Raw genomic sequence first — 17,297 nt, 5'->3', positions numbered from 1 at the left:
TCATTTATTTATTTAACTCACAATGTATCAACTGTAGGATGTTTAAATCATAAGAAGTTTAACTACTAATTTAGCTGTTTTAAAGAAAAACTTGGGCCCTTGACAGTTTTATTTAACCATACAATCAAAAAGCCAGGACTTACTAAACCACAACATAAGAATACAAATGAGGCGGTTTCTCCTACCTTACCTAAGATATCCCCTGCCTCTTTCAGACAAGAGTACAATTTCCTCATGAGGGATTCTTCCCTTTTGGTTCTAAAGAACCTCTAATATGAACAAACTTATTCTTGTTAAAAGTAGACATAGTGGACAGTGACAATCCAGACTGACCTTGGTAAAGAACCTTGCCTGTTAGATGAGCATACATATTAACATGGCAGTGTGAAATCATGAGGGAAGAGGTTTAGGGCAAGGAAGAGGCAGTTTTCAGTGGAGAAAATCCTGTGTGAAATGCAGTGTCCTCTACAGATGGTATTTTGCAGCTCAAGTCCTTGGAAACTGCCAAAGGCTTATAGTTAACCACACAGTTTGGGCAACACTCCTGATTGCAAGTAGATGGAATTAAACAAAGCAGGGACACAATGACAAGACCAAGGAGGAAGACTCTAATTTTTCAGTGGCGACTCATGCCAATGTTGATTTACAGACAATGGTCTGAGAAGACCTTCCAAACTTCCCCCAGGGCCAGCTCAAGGATGGACTGACGGAGTCCCTGCTTGGCTTTTTTTTTTTTTTTTTTTTTTTTTTTTTTTTTGACAGGCAGAGTGGACAGTGAGAGAGAGAGAGACAGAGAGAAAGGTCTTCCTTTGCTGTTGGTTCACCCTCCAATGGCCCCGCACCCCGCTGATCCGATGGCAGGAGCCAGGTGCTTCTCCTCCTGGTCTCCCGTGGGGTGCAGGGCCCAAGCACTTGGACCATCCTCCACTGCACTCCCTGGCCACAGCAGAGAGCTGGCCTGGAAGAGGGGCAACCAGGACAGAATCCAGCGCCCCGACCAGGACTAGAACCCCGTGTGCCGGCACCGCAAGGCAGAGAATTAGCCTAGTGAGCCATGGCGCTGGCCCGGCTTCTTCTTAAAGACTTTTCTATGATAGACAACTAGATAAGCAGAGAGGTCAGAGAAGAAATTTTTAAAGTCTAGGAAACAGTTTCTTCAAGAAACAAAACTGTTGGGGCTGGCGCTGTGGTGCAGTGGGTTAAGGCCCCAGCCTGCAATGCCAGCATCCCATATGGGCGCCGGTTCAAGTCCTGGCTGCTCCATTTCCTGCCCAGCTCTCTGCTATGGTCTGGAAAAGCAGTAGAGGATGGCCTGAGTGCTTGGGCCCCTGCACGCACAGTCCTGGCTCCTGGCTTCAGATCAGCCCAGCTCTGGCGTTGCTGCCATTTGGGGAATGAACCAGCAGATGGAATTCCTCTCTCTCTCTCTCTCCCCCTCACTCTCCCTTTCTCTCCCTCTCTCTGGTTCTACCTCTCTATGTAACTCTTTCAAATAAAATAAAATAAATATTTTTTAAAAAATAGGAAAAAGAACAGTTTTGATCAGAAAAGGGAAAGATCAGAGAGGATTTTATTCCTAGGGAAAAAACTGAAACCCAATTTGTGAAGGACTTTAGCAAAATACAAGAACTCAATTCAGCATTAATTTACTTCCCCACTGTAGGCTCAGTGGCCTTGATCAGGATCAGGAGATGCAAGATTTCCAATATGCACTCTTGAGTTGTCAAGGGTGTTAATATTCCAACTCCAGAGTCTCCCGTGAGTCTTGGTGCAAACTGCACTTCAGTCAGTGACTCATGCACCAAGACCACCAGGGACACACTGTGGGGAGAGAGAGTCCAGCGTAGGCCATGAGCTTCCTGCATATTCTGGCTGAGAGTACACCAGACCGCAGTGTTATCTCCTGATCCTGAAGAGTGGTTATGGCTAGCCACGCTGTGCTATGGTTTAAAGATGACTTGGCCCCTGCAAAATTCATGTCAAAATTTGGTCTCCAGTTAAGCAGTATTGAGATGCAGTAGGCTACACTGTGAAGAGTTGCCTGAGTCTCTAAGAGGGGTTAATGCAGTTCTCACGGAATGCGATTAATTATCTTGAGAGTCGGTTGTTATAAAAAGAAGTTACCCCTCTTGTCTCCCTCTTCCGCATGCACCTGCTTGCCCTTCACTTTTCTACAGTATTATAAGGCAGCACAAAGTCCTCACCAGAAGTCCAGTCAATGCTGGTGCCATCTCTTGGCTTCTGAGAGTCCAGAATTATGAACTATATAACTTTGTCTTTGTTACAAATTACCATTCTGAGAGATTTTGTTACAACAACAGAGAGCAGACTGACAGATAGGTGATGACACTTCAGTATGACTATTCATTCCCCAGGTGAGGGAGACTGGCTTCCTTACCTCTCATAATTACATTTGCTACTTGCTCAAAAAGTACTGGCCTCTTGGCCCTGGTATCCTCTGTCATAAGGAACCCACTTTGTCTATGGGTGTCTTCAGCCTCTTGTCTCCCTGCTGGAATCAGGGCCCAGGAAAACAATTCAAATACACAGCCACTCAGGCCACTACTAAGAGAGTCCTTCACCTCTTTTCCAAGAGTCATGTGTCGTTGTCAGCATCCATGAGATTATGGCAAGCTAACTTTTCAACTCACAAGTAGAATAAAATCTCAGACCCTTCCCAGTTCTTGACCAGGAGGTGCTAAGTGTTTCTCTGTTAAGGGCTAAATAGTAAATATGTTAGGACTCATAGGCTACAGATGGTCTCTGTATTCTTTACTTGTTTGAAACAACCCTTTAAAATGACAAAACCACCATTAGCTTTCAAGCCATACAAACACTGACAAATGAGAGGTCAAAGTTGAGTTTATTGACTGTGATAGAGGAGACTACACATTGTGTGTACCTGTGAAGTGTTTCTTTGAGAGTGTCAGACTGGACTTATACACAATTTGGGGCTCATGTTAAGTAATTTAGGGGAGCACCCATTGATGTAGGTTTTTCTCCTATGAAGCAGTGGGGATAATTTTATGATTGAGGGTTCATTTTCTTTTTTTTTTTTTTTTGAGGGTTCATTTTCTTTACTGCAAGTAAATAGCTAAGACAATCCATTTAGAAAGGAAAATATACTTGGCTTTGAGGTTGTGGAGGGTCACAGTCCAAGATCAGGCTGTCTGGCGAGGGCAGAGGATGGCAGTGGTGGTTCATCTGTGCAAGAATCCCATACAAAACCATGAAGCAACGACAGAAAGCAAGCGCTTCCTCTACCTCTGTGTAGCCTCTCCTTGTGACGCCACCATGACTTAATAATGGGAGCTCCACCCTAACGACCTAATCAAATCTAATCACTTCCCAAAGATCCCAACTTCAGATGCCCTAATGGAATTAATCCATTAACCTTAGTCCATTTATCCATGACATTAGACTTTGGGGACCAAATCTGTAGCACATGGGCCTGTGGGGAACACTCAATCTAACATCCAAACTTTAGCAAACAGAGATTGGCAATTTTTTTTTTCTATGAAAAGACAGAAATATTTTAGGTTTTGTGGGCTACCTATAGGCTCATTGTTATATTCTTTTTTGGGTTTTTGTTCTTGTTGTTCATTTTTTTAACCCTTTAAAAATGTTAAAAAACATTCTTACACAAAGGTTAAACAAAAATGGTCATGGGCCAGATTTGTCCAGAGGGCTGAGTTTTTCCCCACAAAAAAAAGTGGCAAGAGTGCAATGAGGCCAAAGACATAATTGGCACAGAAGCAGCAGCTACACACAGGGGTTAGGTTTGTATCTAGGTTCATTTATGTTTACTGAATGGTCTTGTCTTGATACAGTGTGGTCACAAATGGTATGATCAGATTGTTGATGTTCAGTTAAATTATTTCTTTTTTAACGATTAATTTATTTGAAAGTCAGAGTTACACAGAAGGAGGAGAGGGAGAGAGAGAGAGAGAGAGAGAGAGATCTTCTATCCGCTAGTTCCCTCCCCAATAAAATTTTTGAAACACTTAAAAAGTAAAATCAATACTATACGAAAACTTCTCAATCTTGATTAGATGTCTACATTTATTTTTCTAAAGACTTATTTATTTGAAAGAGTTATACAGAAAGAGAAGGGGAAGCAAAGAGAGAGAGAGAGAGCAAGAGGTCTTCCATCCAATGGTTCACTCCCTAATTGGCCACAATGTCTGGAGCTGCACTGATCCAAAGCCAGGAGCCAGGAGCCTCTTCCAGGTCTCCCACATAGGGGAAGGGGCCCGAGAACTTGGGCCATCCTCTACTGCTTTCCTAGGTCATTGCAGAGAGCTGGATTGGAAATTGAGCGGCCAGGACTCAAACCAGCACCCATATGGGATGCCGGCACTGCAGGCAGTGGCTTGCGGCCATCTGGGGAGTGAACCATTGGATGGAAGACCTCTCTCTCTGCTTCTCTCTCTGTGTAACTCTGACTTTCAAATAAATAAATAAATCTTTAAAAAAAAAGAAAAATAGGAATATTTATGGGAAAATGGCAGGGCAAAGTCGTTATTATCAATAGTCACTTTAATGTATATGGTCTCACCTCTTCAGTTAAAAGACACAGACTGGCTGAATGGGTTTAAAAACAAAACCCATCTATTGCTGCATCTATTGCTGCCTATAAAAAAAAAAACACATCTCAACAACAAAGATGCATGCAGACTGAAAGAGAAAGGATGGATAAAAATATTCCACACACACAGAAACCAAAAAAGATCTGGTGTGGCCATCCTAATATCAGACAAAATAGACTTTAATACAAAAACTGTTAAAAGGGACAAGGAAGGGCACTATGAAATGATTAAGGGATCAATTCAACAGTAAGATCTAACTATAATAAATGTGTATGTGCCTAATTACAGGGCACCTGGCTATTTAAAAGAAATGTTAAGGGATTGAAAGGGAGAGATAGACTCAAATACAATAGTAATGGGGGCAGCACTGTGGCATAGCAGGTAAAGTTTCCGCCTGCAGTGCTGGCATCACATGTGGGCACCAGTTCGAGTCCTGGCTGCTCCACTTCTGATCCAGCTCTCTGCTATGGCCTGAGAAAGCAGTAGAGGATGGCCCAAGTCTTTGGGCCCCTGCACCCACATGGGAAGACCTGGAAGAAGCTCCAGGCTCCTGGCTTCAGATCACCGCAGCTCTGGCTGTTGCAACCAATTGGGAATGAACCAGCGTATGGAAGACCTCTCTCTCTGCTCCTCTCTCTGTGTAACCCTGACTTTCAAATACATAAATAAATCTTTAAAAAATAGTAATGGGGTGTTGCAGTGGATTCGTTTCTGAGAGGAGCAGCATGGTGGGGGCAAGAGGCATGGAGTCACCACACAGACCCCGAGAGTCGGGTGAAAGCAGGCCTGAGGCAAGCAGCCTGCAGACTCATTTATTTCAGTTAGTACAACAGCTTATATAGCCAAGGCAGCCAATCTGGTCAAGGGACGGTTTGTGCCCTAACCAGTCACACCCTGTTGCCAGGCAGTTTCTGAAGCCATCCAATCACAGCCTGTTGCCAGGCAGACTGTTGCCAGCGGCCATCTTGGCATGGCCTTCTCATTCCACCACATTTCCCCCTTTACGTTTATTTTTGAGCAATGGGAGGCATGATTCTTGGCCATACCATTGTTGATCCCATTTCCATGTGGTCTCCATACATGGCTGTGCCTGTCTTAGGTTGTCCCCCAGGGGATCTTACCCGTCATTGACTAACCAGCCCTCAAAATGAGAGACCACAGGAGTGCTTGCTCAGATGGCGGTAGGAATGAGGAACAATGTTAATCAGGAATGGTGTGACCGCACACAGGCTGTGGGCCGTTCAAATGGCTGACCAGAGCTAGAGGGGTATAAAACAGTAATGGATGTGGCTATGGGCAGTTCCTCAGGGTAGGATGATAGGGCAGGTGCATCCGCTAACAAGGTGGACTCTCAGTCTTGTTCAGTTGGTTCTGGTTGGCTGTCAGTTGCAGGCTTGATGTTTCTGGCTGGTACCCAAATAGGCTGTCCCGCATTCTCTGGAAAGATACAAACATATCCTTGACCCTTGGTTAGCAGAGGGTGTGGTCCCTTCCATTCTCCTGTCAGGGAGTCTTTCCACCTAACCACAGGGGCTGGAGTCTGGGATGGAAAGGATCCCCAATGTTTATAAGCTGGGATAATCCCTTGGGAATCAAAAGTAAGAAAATTGATAGTGGAAAGGACCTCAGTCAAAGCAAGCTGTGGGTCTAGGGGCATATGATTGTTTTTCTGTCTTTGTAAGAGATCTTTAATTGTCCTATGAGTTCTTTCAATGATTGCCTGTCCCTGCGGGTTGTATGGGATACCTGTGGCAGATTGTATGTTCCAGTATTTCAGGAAGGAATTAAACTCTTGTGATGTATATGCTGGCCCATTGTCAGTCTTTATGGTCCAGGAGACACCAAGGACCAGCATGGCTGATTTAACCACCTTTATCACATTACTAGCCTTTTCTCCAGATTGGGCTGTTGCAAATGCAGCCTTTGAATAAGTATCTACCACCACATGGACAAACTTAAGTTTACCAAAGGAGACGATAAGGAAATACCTCAGAAATCTGAATATAGACCTACCATATGATCCAGCCATCCCACTCCTGGGAATTTATGCAAAGGAAATGAAATCAACATATGAAAGAGTCATCTGTACTCCCATGTTTATTGCAGCTCAATCCATAATAGCTGAGACATGGAATCAACACAAATGCCTGTCAACTGAAGACTGGATAAAGAATTTATGGGATACACACATCATGGAATACTACACAGTGGTAAAAAAAGAAAAGAAAAGAAAAAGAGAGCTGGCACCGTGGCTCACGAGGCTAATCCTCCGCCTAGCGGCGCCGGCACACCGGGTTCTAGTCCCGGTTGGGGCGCCGGATTCTGTCCCGGTTGCCCCTCTTCCAGGCCAGCTCTCTGCTGTGGCCAGGGAGTGCAGTGGAGGATGGCCCAGGTGCTTGGGCCCTGCACCCCATGGGAAACCAGGAAAAGCACCTGGCTCCTGCCATCGGATCAGCGCAGTGCACCGGCCGCAGCGCGCCGGCCGCGGCGGCCATTGGAGGGTGAACCAACGGCAAAGGAAGACCTTTCTCTCTGTCTCTCTCTCTCACTGTCCACTCTGCCTGTCAAAAAAAAAAAGAAAAGAAAAAGAAAAAAGGAAGGGAGGGAGGGAGGGAGGAAGGAAGGAAAGAAGGAAGGAAGGAAGGAAGGTAAAAGAGAGAGAGAAAGAGAAATCCAGTCCTTTGCAACAAAAAGGATGAATCTGAAAAAAACATACTTAGTGAAATAAGCCAGTCCTAATGGGGCAAATGTGATATGTTCTCCCTGACCTGTGATAACTAATAGAGCACCTAAAATGAAAGCTGTAGAAGTGAAATTGACACCTCAAGAAGCAATGACTTTGAATAGCCCTTGTCTTGACTGTTGAGGAATAGTTTTTTTTTCATACAATTTTTCTTGAACTCCTTACTTAACATAGAGTTAATCTTATGAGTATAAAGTTAATTGAAAATGGATCTTAGGGAATAAGAGAGAGAGGAGGAAGACAGGTGGGAGTGTGGATGGGAGGGCAGACATGTGGGAAGGATTACCAGATTCCCAAAGTTGTAATTACGAAGTGTATGAAGTTTGTAACTGTAAGGCTGTACAGTTCTGCATACATTCCTATGGACTAACTTCTAAGGGCACAGTTTAAAAACTTGCCATGGGACCCCAAATTCCATTAAGCTGGGTGGTAAAAATGCCATCTTAAAGTGACCATATAAATAGGATTAAGTATTAAAATGATCATATGCATAGGATTAAGTTATCAAAGTGATCATATCAATAGGATTAAGTATCTGGTAATAATAATAGGTAGAATTTAAAAAGAGTGAATGCTCCAACAGGGGTAGCAGTCCATACAGCAGACTGATAGAATGACAATTGCGTTAAATAGCACTCTGACCTCTGGATCAGCTAGGCTGAAAAGGCATGGAAGGGCTGAAAAGCCCAGGAGAGCATCTGAGGCATGGAAAGCTAAGCCACTATGGCAAAAAATAAATAAATAAATAAATAAATAAATAAATAAATAAATAAATCCAACATGGAGGACATCTGTGGGTGAGAGCCCAGTGGAAATAAGTGGTCATCAAGGTAGGATGGACTTTTCTCTGAAGGGAGGAGAGAACTTCCACTTTGCTTATGGCCTTGGCTAAATACTGAAGGGATTTTTGGATTCAAAAGGCTTTAATAGCCTAGACAGTTCATGTCAAGAGCACCGGGTGATCACTGATGTCATATATAAGAGTGTTAATTGTTAAATTAGCAACAGGAGACACTGTGCACTAACTTCCCAGACAGGACCTAGGACCTCTGTCCTCAAGTTGTATTATGAGAGTTAACAGTAAAACTTGTCCTGAAATATTTATTGTATGTATTAAGTGGAGAATATTCTTATGTCTCATTAGTTTTAGTTATGCCTAAATGTCCAACTCTAATGCTTGTTTTTTTAGCTGATTCCTTAATTAATAATAAAACATAGTCTCATGACTTATTTTCTTTTAATGTATTAAATGAGGATATTCTTATGGTTCATAAGTTATAGCTATGTCTAAGTGCTCACAAAGCATGTTTCATTCTTGGGTGCTTCTTTAAAGTTAAGTTTCTCAAAGAAAAAAAAAATGAAGTGAAATTAACTTCAAGATGCAATGACTTTGAATGGCCCTGTCTCGACTGTTGAGGAATAGGTTTTGATTTTTGCTTTTTTTTTTTTCCATGCAAATTGTTGAACTCTTTACTTAGTACAGAGTTGGTCTTCTGTGTATAAAGTTCACTGAAAATGGATCTTAGTGGAGAATGGGACTGGGCATGGGAGAGAGAGGAGGAGGAGGAGGATGAGTGGGAGGGCAGGCATGATGGGAAGAATCACTATATTCCTAAAGTTGTACTTATGAACTGCATGAAGTTTGTATTCCTTAAATAAAAGTTTTCTTTGGGGAAAAAAATAAAGTATAGCCATGGCCAAGTTTTTCATCAGTAATTACAGAGGGGGATATTTCTCAGCCAGAAGGAATGAGTGTAGTTATTGAGAACCTACATTCTAGAATCAGAACACTGGAATTAAAAGCGCAGTGTATCAACTGTGTAACCTTAGCAAACTATTTCACATTCTAGTGCTTTGGATTCTTTATATGTAAAATGGGAGTCTCCCATGTGGGTGACAGGAGCCCAAGCACTGAACCTGTCTTCCACAGTTTTCCCAAATAATATCAGGGAGCTGGATCAGAAGTAGAGCAGCCAAGATTTGATCTGGTGCTATTATGGGATGTTGACATTGTAGGTGGCAGCTTAATCCACTTTGCCACAATGATGGCCCTTCACCCTTTAGTCTTAACTAAATAATGCTGCTAAATTATGAACATATCACAATTGATCATAATGATAGGACTAAGAGCCAAAGGGATCACATAAACAAGAATAGTGTCTGCAAATACTAACTGATAGAATAAAAAAGGGAGAGAACGATCCAACATGGGAAGCGAGATACACAGCAGACTCATAGAATGGCAGATGTCCTAAACAGCACTCTGGCCTCAGAATCAGCCCTTAAGGCACGCGGATCTGGCTGAAAAGCCCATGAGACTATTTCAGGCATGGAAAGCCAAAACACTCTGGCAAAAAAAAAAAAAAAAAATGTCCTAAATGAAAGATCTCCATGAGTGAGATCCCAGTGGAAAGAACAGGTCATCAAAGAAGGAGGTACCTTTCTCTGAAGGGAGGAGAGAACTTCCACTCTGACTACGACCTTGTCTAAATATGATCAGAGTCGGTGAACTCAAAAGGCTTCCATAGCCTTGGCAACTCATGACAAGAGCCTAGGGTGATTACTGATGCCATAAACAAGAGTGTCAATTTGTTAAGTCAACAACAGGAGTCACTGTGCACTTACTCCTCATGTAGGATCTCTGTCCTCAATGTGCTATACATTGTGATTTAATGCTATAACTAGTACTCAAACAGTATTTTTCACTTTGTGTTTCTATGTGGGTGCAAATTGTTGAAATCTTTACTTAATATATGCTAAATTGATCTTCTGTATATAAAGAGAATTGAAAATGAATCTTGATGTGAATGGAAGGGGAGAGGGAGCGGGAAAGGGGAGGGTTGCGGGTGGGAGGGAAGTTATGGGGGGGGAGCCATTGTAATCCATAAGCTGTACTTTGGAAATTTATATTCATTAAATAAAAGTTTAAAAAAATTATGAACATAAACTATTTTGTGCTCATCATGTGCCTCTTAAATTTTTCTAACCTGTTTTTATTCTTCTGTATCAATAGGTGAAACTATCCTACTAAATGCCTTTGTAGATTCAACTATGATTATATTTGCCAGTAAAGTGGAAAACATAGCTGTCAAACTGTCCCTTAGAATTCACAACAAAAGCAAGTAATAATTGATAGCTTTGGGATCCGAATGGAGGGAAGGCCTACACTTCCAGGAATGGAGAAGCCTACTTTCGGGGAAGAAAGTCCTTGTCAAGGTCCCTGCGGGTGCCTAAAGGTCAACCAATGAGGATCAGACCCACCTCAACCTTTAACCCCCATGCCCTGAATCTATAAAAGGAGCTCTCCCAATCTCTGACGCACGACTTCCCCGGCCCCCCGCTCTGTTGCTCTGTTGGGACCGGGGAACCTCGCCCGGGAGCAGAACCCCGATAAAAGTCTGTGAATTAATTGATTCATCTGCCTGGGAAGATCTGTTATGCACTGAACACCTTACAATAATAAAGGGAGAAGTTTAACCTCCTGTTGACAAAACAGGAAAGGACAAAGCAACATTGACCTCTATAACACGAAGCATACAGAACAGCAAAATGTAAAAGCTTGGAAAGGAATCTACAAGGACCTGCTGTCTGTCCAACACCAGGTGGCACTCTATTAATTTGCTAGTACAAGGTTCATAGATATCACCAAAGATTTAAAGGAAATAGTAATTTTCTCACACTTCAAAAGAAAACATTTTTTGGTGTTGCATTCCAAGTTTATTGATCCAGAGACTTAAGCAAATATATCTTAAGAACACAAAAATTTGGCCCAGTGCCTTGGCATAGCAGATAAAGCCGCCCCCTGCAGTGCCTTCATCCGATGTGGGCATCAGTTTGAGTCCTGGCTGCTCCACTTCCAATCTAGCTCTCTGCTATGTCCTGGGGAAGCAGTAGAAAATTACACAGGTGCAGGGGCCCAAGGACTTGGGCCATCCTCCACAGCTTTCCCAGGCTATAGCACAGAGCTGGATCGGAAGTGGAGTAGCCAGGATGTGAACCAGCGCTCATGTGGGATGCTGGCACCACAGGTGGTGGCTTTACCTGCTACACCACAGCGCTGGCCCCATCCTATTCCAACTTTTACAATATGGGTGTAAAACACTGTCTCTCTGATTTTTTCTTTCTTTTCTTTTTCTTTTTATTTAACAGATAGACAGTGAGAGAGAGAGACAGAAAGAAAGGTCTTCCTTCCGTTGGTTCACCCCCCAAATGGCCGCTACAGCCAGAGCTACGCCGATCTGAAGCCAGGAGCCAGGTGTTTCCTCCTGGTCTCCCACGTGAATGCAGGGGCCCAAGCACTTGGGCCATCCTCCACTGCCTTCCTGGGCCACAGCAGAGAGCTGGACTGCAAGAGGAGCAACCAGGACTAGAACCCACCACCCATATGGGATGCCGGTGCCACAGGCAGAGGATTAACCAAGTGAGCCATGGCACCGGCCCCTCTGATTTTCTTTCACCTATGTTGAGGTGAAAGGCATTTAAGTATCTTTCTGTTTCACACTTGACAATTCTGAATACAACCTTTGATAAATCTTCACTTTCTTCATTATGCTGGCAAATATCCTCATGTACCCCAAAAAAGTAATTTTTTAGATTTATTTATTTGTTTAAGGGTTTATTGATGGGGGAAACCCAAAGACTAGAGGGAAGGGGCAAAGAAGGAAACAGAGTAGAGAGAGGGTAAGAGAGAGAGAGCAAGAGTGAGAGTGAGGGAGAGAAAGAGAGAGCGAGAGAGAAGTGTTCAGGAACAGATCTTGTTAACCTTTGCTGAGGGGCGGGCAGGGAAGTAGGAGCAGCGAATCCCATTAGGGTGGGGGTGGAGCTGACACCTGTGATTGGGCTATGTGGTCACCTGGCTTCCAGCAATGGCAGTGGGGAGTTAGAGTCTAGGATGATGTCCAGGGCATAGATTGCGCCAAATAAGACTGTGCCATTTTACTAACATTCCCCCCTTTTGTTTTTTTTTTTTTATAAAGCTAGAGTTGTACGGGATTACAAGAGCCCCCAAAGTCCAGGAGGGGTAGAGGGATGATGATCTGTCTTTAGAGCTACTTCCTGCTGATATGGAGTGATGAACTACTCTCTGCTGGCATGGGGTGATATCTCAAGCCACTATCTTCTGGGTAGTGAGTTGAGTATATCCCTCTAGCAGCATTTGGTTGACTGCCTGGTTGGTGAAGGCTTTGGTTCATTCGATTATCACCTCCTGTAAACACTTAAACACAGTAGGATAAAAGACAGGGTGAGAATAGCAGCCAATGATCCTAGGAGTGGCATTAACCAAGTAATGAGAGGATTTCATTGAGGAGGTGAAATGAGGGGGGTCTCTGGACCCTTGTGAAGACTGATGGATGTGGTTTGAAGCTGATCCCAACCAAGACTTGGAGAAAGGCCACTCATCTTTTGCAGGTAGATGCATTTGTAGAGAATATTCTGGACAATCATACAACATTAAGTGGAGGAGAGGAGATCTTCCATTTGCTGGTTCACTCCCTAAGTGGCTGCAATGGCTGATCCAAAGTCAAGAGCCGGGAGCTTCTTCTGCGTCTCCCATGGGTAGTGCAGGAGCCCAACGACTTGGGCCATATTCTACAGCTCTCCGAGGACACAGCAGGAAGCTGGATCAGAAGAAGAACAGCTGGGACTAGAACCAGTGCCCATGTGGGATGCTGGCACTGCAGAATGGTGCTTTAACCTACTATGCCACAGTGCTGGCTCCCTAGAAGAGTTATTTACTTGGTCACTTTTAAGTTAGGAACATGAACAATATATAAGGGGACTTTTTTTTTTTAATTTATTTTATCCATAAGGCTGAGTAACAGAGATGGGGAGAGACACAGAGAGAAAGAGAGAGATAGAAAGAGAGAGATCTTCTATCTGCTACTTAACTCTCCAAATGCCTGCCAACAGTAAGGACTAGGCAACTCTGAAGCCAGGAGCCAGGAATTCCATCTGAATCTCACAAGTTGTAGCAGGAATCCAGCTACTTGGGCTATCATGTGCTCCCTCCCAGGGTGTACATTAGCAGGAAGCCCCATTGGAAATTCAGATTATCCAGGATTTGAATCAATAGGCACTCCAGGTGGGATGCATGTGTCCTAAGCAGTGACTTAATCCACAGGAAACTTGATTTTTTAAAAAATTTATTTGAGAGGCAGAGAGAAAGATCAATCTTATCCACTGGTGCACTCCCCAAATGCCCACCATAGCTGAGTCCAGGCCGGAGCCAGAAGCCAGGAACTGAACCCAGGTCTCACATGTGGGTGACAGGAACTCATCAGTACCTCTCAGGGGCTTTAGCAGGAAGTTGCAGCCTAACGCTGGGAATCAAACCCAGGAACTCTCATATGGGACTTGGATGTCTTAACACCTGAATTCAACAGCTGCTTCCCTAGTTAAAGATTTTGAGATGACGTCACCCTGGATTATCCAGGTGAGACCAATCACAGGAGTCCTCATCAGAGACACATAGAGAAGGTGTTATAAAAATGGAGACAGAGATGCAGAAATGGGGCCACATCAAGGAAGCCAGGGAGCACTGGGGCCACCGGAAGGTAGAAAGGGAAGGAAATGCATCTCCCTTAGAGTAGCAACTGGAGGGAACAAGACCTGCCAGCTGTGGACCTCTATCCTCCAGAACAGTGAGGGAAAAGGTTCCTGTTGTTTTAAGTGCGTGTAACTTGTAACCCTAGAAATCCAATATAGTAACACCTTTAAGAGTCACCACCATGCTGTTTGGAGTGAGAATCTTTGAAGCTCCCCAGATGTCTGAGATCCACTACAGAAGGTGGGACCCACTATGGATCTCTTTTAAGTGCCCTTTCGAATACATCTCATAACTTACTGATCTTAGTGCTTTGCAATCCTAGCCAAGTGGTGAAATTGATTCTAATGTTGAACAAAATGTGTGAGTTTTAATTGATAATTAAAAATGATAATTAGTAAAAGATGTGCCTATTTTTAAACTTGAGACCCTGCTGAATCATGAAAAAGAAGAACCACAGCACTCATAAAGCTCTAATTACTAATATATTCGCGATCTATCTATACCAGCTGTAGCCCATGATGTTCACACTATACATGTAAATGACTATTCAGCTTTTTTGTCTCCAGCTTTATTGAGGTATAACTGATAAGTAAAAAGCATATATATGTAAGTCATACTACTTTGTGTCTTATTATGTGTATACTTTGTATAATTACAAATAAAATGAATTAACATATCCATCATAGTTACCATTTTCATTTTGGGGGTTGAGAACAGTTAAGAATTCCCTTCTTATCCAATTTCAGGTACAGTCACGCCTCTCTAAATGACAGGAATAGGTTCTGGGCAGTGCACCACTAGCTGATGTTGCTGCTGTGTGGACATTATAGAAATGTGTGAACATATACTTTCACACATGAAGATGGTTACAACATCACCACACATTCTAGTGTGTCGTTGATTGCAATGCCACGATGCAATGTGTGACTGTAACAACACAGCATTGTTAAGCACAGGCACGGTACTGTACATAAGGCTCTAGGATTTATTTTGCTTAACTGAAACTATACCCTTTGACCAACATCTCACACTTTTGCCTCTCCCTAACAACCATTCTACTCCCTGCCTCTTTGTAGTCTTCTGAGTTTTATCAAATGTCCAGTTTTCTTCAATATAAGTATTATTTTTCTCTTCTCTAAATAAAACTATTCCAAAGGGCCTCACTTTTAAATTTAAGAGCAGCTAGTCATGAATATTTTACAATTACAATGAACATCAAACTCAGACAACCTGACAGATCCCATAGAGGCCCTGAATGGTGTCAGTTTAGAGACTTCTTTTATAAGAGCAGGGCTGGGGGGTCAGCACTGTGGTGCAGCAGGTAAATCTGCATAAGAAATGAATAAATAGAGAAAAAAAGCACCCATAAGGTGCCAGTTCTTGTCCCAGCTGCTCCATTTACAATCCAGCTCCCTGATAGTGTGCTTGGGAAAGCAGCAGAGGATGACCAAGTCCTGGGATCCTGTACCCATGTAGGAGATCTGGAAGAAGCTCCTGGCTTTGGACTGGCCCAGCTCCTGCTGTTGTGGCCATTTGGGAAGTGAACCAGCAGACAGAAGACATCTCTCTGTAACTCTCCCTTTCAAGTAAATAAATATCTTTTTTTAAAGAGCAGGACAGGGCACAGTGAATCAGACATCAGCCCTTACAATGAAGGGAGGTAAAGTTGTCACTTCTTAAGGAACTGGCAGAACCCAGGAAGCCTGGGTCAGGCTAAGGAGAGCTGATTACCAGCTGTCATCCATCAAAATGCCATAGCCAACTGCAAGGGTGGGATTGAGGGCAGAAGCCAGTAAACTCCACTGGGTAGAAAACGCGAAAGCTGAAGTAACACCTTGACAGTAGGGACTCCATTTTAGAGCACCTGAGACTCCATCTTGAGAAAGAACCCCCCACTGTGAGACTCTGGTCTAAAATTTAGACAATAATTGTGCACTGCTTCCCTCTTGGCAGAACATAGAAACTCCCTAGCATGATCACTCAAGCTTAAAACATGCTACACCTGGATTAATGTTAAGATTGTAATTTGTCTATGTCCCACATATGATTTAGGTCAATGCCTGGACTAATGTCAAGATTGTAATTGGTACTGTTAAGATTATAATTGGTATTATCAAGATTGTAATTGATACTAGTATTGCATAGGCCTTAGGTCAGCTTGACTCTCGTAACCATGTATTCTCCACCCCATTCTTGCAACCATATATTTGCCTCCCTCTGCTCCTTGTGGTTTTTGCCTTTATAAACCGTGTTGCTTTGAGCTTCGGGGTTGAGAATTCATTAGGGCATGAACCTGCTCTCCACCACAGGCAATAAAGCACTGTCAAATTTCATCAATGTGTGGTGCTTCTGTTTGCCCTTGCTCAGGCACAACATTTTAGAAGCCCCAGAGATACAGAGACCACCCCCAGGAAGATCTCATTCTGATCCTTCCAGGTTGGTGCTCTGGCCATGGGGAGGTGCCACTGATGATGTTCCAGGGCCCCACGTCCTGCTTCACTGGCCTGGGAGGCTCTTATAACTCTTCACCAACAAGTTGGCCTTTGGTCCTCTGGTAAGTTGACTCCTACCCTGGCAGCACCTTCTGGGTATTTGGATGTCTGATGAGATGCCAACACAAGTCCCCTTCCAAATGAGCGTGAAGAAAGGCTTATTAACCTTTTCTGGATATAATTGATTTCTGTTCCTGCTTTGTGGCCACTTTCTGGCATCCATAATAATGGGAGGTAAATTCTTTTCCTTGTCCTGTCTGTCTCCTTTATTCCTTTGTCTCTGGAGTCTATCCATTCCATTGAACATGGGCTCTGCTGAGTCTAAGCTGTTACCTTTTCAGTGAATGTTCAAGAATTTCTCTCTTTTGAATCTAGAAATATTACTCTCTTAAAAATTGCCTTATAACTTCCAGATTCCTCCATTTTGTTGCAAATGACTGGATTTCGTTGTTTCTTACTGCGGTATAGTATTCTAAAGAGTACATATCCCATAATTTCTTTATCCAGTCTATCGTTGATGGGCATTTAGGTTGGTTCCAGGTCTTAGCTATTGTGAATTGAGCTGCAATAAACATTAGGGTGCAGACCTCTTTTTTGTTTGCCAATTTAAATTCCTTTGGGTAAATTCCAAGGAGTGGGATGGCTGGGTCGAACGGTAGGGTTATCTTCAGGTTTCTGAGGAATCTCCAGACTGACTTCCATAGTGGCTTGACCAGTTTGCATTCCCACCAACAGTGGGTTAGTGTCCCTTTTTCCCCACATCCTCACCAGCATCTGTTGTTGGTAGATTTCCGCATGTGAGCCATTCTAACCGGGGTGAGGTGAAACCTCATTGTGGTTTTGATTTGCATTTCCCTGATTGCTAATGACCTTGAACATTTTTTCATGTGCCTGTTGGCCATTTGGATTTCCTCTTTTGAAAAATG

Source organism: Oryctolagus cuniculus, chromosome 13 (genome assembly GCF_964237555.1).
Source record: "Oryctolagus cuniculus chromosome 13, mOryCun1.1, whole genome shotgun sequence".
In the NCBI taxonomy this organism is placed as follows: domain Eukaryota; kingdom Metazoa; phylum Chordata; class Mammalia; order Lagomorpha; family Leporidae; genus Oryctolagus; species Oryctolagus cuniculus.
The sequence above is the reverse complement of the archived record's forward strand: the minus strand, read 5'-3'. Positions refer to the sequence as shown.